The sequence below is a fragment of the Scyliorhinus torazame genome, chromosome 4 (genome assembly GCF_047496885.1).
Source record: "Scyliorhinus torazame isolate Kashiwa2021f chromosome 4, sScyTor2.1, whole genome shotgun sequence".
NCBI lineage: Eukaryota > Metazoa > Chordata > Chondrichthyes > Carcharhiniformes > Scyliorhinidae > Scyliorhinus > Scyliorhinus torazame.
This window is the reverse complement of record NC_092710.1, coordinates 311601211-311603646: the sequence shown is the minus strand read 5'-3', so window position 1 is coordinate 311603646 and position 2436 is coordinate 311601211. Positions and strand designations below refer to the sequence as shown.

The window sequence follows — 2436 nt, the reverse complement described above, 5'->3', positions numbered from 1 at the left end:
AAAACATGTAACTGAATGGCTGGGGTTGGATTGCTGCTGTGTTTGAAAATCCCCCACCTCCTGCTGCTGCACATTTCCTCAGGGACCTTCCGCTCCCTGCTGTCAGAGAAATGAGCAGTTCGGCGACCTCTGGGGAACTCCCACCGGAGCGGAGTGGAGTCAGGGCAAGACCTGACACTGTCACCTTTTCATGGGTAATTGGAGATGGGCAATAAATGTTGGCCGGGCCAGTAACGGCCACATCCTGTGAATAAAGAATCGTCTGAATCCTCCAGACAATCTCAGAGGCTCCCAGGAAGCCTATTGGAAGTTGAAACCTCCCGATCAATTCCTGTGCAGTTCAGCACCTCAGGACGTCCACAGGATATTTGGTCACCTGTCTGGTCTGGAATGATCTGCAGATCAGAAGATTTGGGTGGATGTGGTAAGGGTGCCACATGTTCACTCGTAGAAATGTGTTCAACCTGAGTTGACAATCCTAAATAAGAAACGATGTAGCTTCTTATAAATCTGTGCACATCATAAATCCATCAGCAGATGCACTCTGGGTTTTGCTGTTTTCAGCTGGTCCCGCCTCCAGCTAGGGGCTTTTCACAGTAACTCCATTGCAGTGTTAATGTGAGCTTGTGTGGCAATAAAGATTATTATTATTAGATGTGCCCAGAGGGACGGTTCTGCTCCCATTCCTCCAGGTATTGGATACTGAGAGGAACATGCGCAGCTTGAGCTTTCCCTCCGCCCGCTCCTGGCTCCGCTATTCCCCGTCCCCGCCCGGCGGCAGCGGAAGATGGGGGACGAGTCGCTGTGGGCGCTGCAATTCAGCCACGTCGTCTTCTTCATCCTGGGCTTCTTGGTGGGCTGGCTGGTCGAGGACAAGTGGTATCGGCTCCGCTGGAAGGCTAAGAAACTGTGGCGTTGGCTCCTGCGCTGGTGGATTGCGGTCGCAGTCTTGGCCATTTGCCTGATTTACATTTGCAGCACCCTCTGATCCAGACACTCCCATGATCCAGGCTTTCCGTCCAACCCTGGCCACCAAACCACTTGTGGACCCAGCCTGGACAAACCCAGATGGAAGCGCGCTGAGGTAATATTGCTGGGCAGCTAAAGGCGCTTAAAACTATTCCTATTTCAGGGTATCTTTTCGAAGGACAACCATTTAATGTGCGGCTGAGTTATCATTTTCCTTCTTTTCCCAACGCTCTTCAAGGAAATAAGCAGATCTTGGCTGCGCGGGTATCAAAAGGATCAACTTCCTAAAAGAAAGGTCTGGAGCAGCCACTTTTCACTTCACGAAAACCTACAAAGAATTAGATTCCTCCCTTTTTTTGCCCAACTCCGCGATCCATGAATTGTTGACGCGAGAAAGCTGTGCACAGCACCATCCCACATGGGGATTCTGCTGGGATAATCTTTGGAGGCGACAATGGGCGGAATGAAACCGATGCAAGGGATTAGGCAGTGAAACAAATGGTCTGGAGAGGAATACAATATATCGTCAGGTTTATGGATAAAGGGTTTTTTTTCCAATTAAGGGGCAATTTAGCGTGGCCAATCCACCTACCCTCCGTATCTTTGGGTTGTGTGGGGAGAATGTGAAAACGCCACATAGACTAACCCAGGATCGAACCAGGATCCTCAGTGTCGCGAAGCAGCAGTGCTAACTAGGGTGGAGATGTGGACTTGGGTAGGGTGTTCTTTCCAAGGGCTGGTGCAGACACGATGTGCCAAATGGCCTCCTTCTGCACTGTAAATTATAAGATTCTATGATATGGTATGAATCACTGCGCCTTCGTGCCTCCCCCCACAAGATGGTTAAAGAAAAATGGGAGAATTGGTTATTTACATGATTTTCATAAAAATAATATAGACTGTAACTTTCTATGACTATGCTGCCTATGCTGCTCTTGCTCATGTATTGCTTGTTTGGCCCTTGTTCCGCACTGTAACCAATCACTATTTGTTGATGTACCACTTGTCAATGTACTCTGTCGTTTATTCTTTTGTCTACTCTGTACATACTGTATACGTTCCCTTGGCCGCAGAAAAATACTTTCCACTATACAAATATCAATAAATATCAATGTAAATATGTGTAAAGTATTATGATTTTAAAAATAAAAATATAGAATATTAACCAATGAAACCTAGACTAAAGAGCAAATGGCTTGAGATAAGTATTTGACACTAATAATTTGAGCACCTTAAAAAGAACCAGGAGGGTCATAGAAACTAGGAGCAGGAGTTGGCTATTCATCCATTGAAGCTTGCTCCGTCATTTATCTTGAACTTAGCTGATCCTCAATCTCAATGCCATATTCCTGCTATCTCCCCATACCCTTTGATGCCATTAAAATCTAAATAATTATCCATCTCTTTTTGGGTCACCAGTTTTTATTGAAGTTTATGACTGGGACCTAGTAAAGGAAACATTTGTTG

At 46.1% G+C, this 2436-nt stretch overlaps 1 long non-coding RNA gene across 1 annotated transcript; it reads left to right on the top strand.

The window, feature by feature from the left end:
- Nucleotides 1-605: 605 nt before the first annotated feature.
- On the top strand, nucleotides 606-2091 carry LOC140411066 (uncharacterized). The gene is made up of 2 exons (XR_011940797.1): nucleotides 606-1084; nucleotides 1208-2091. It is a non-coding gene; the product is annotated as an uncharacterized lncRNA (long non-coding RNA).
- Nucleotides 2092-2436: the final 345 nt, after the last annotated feature.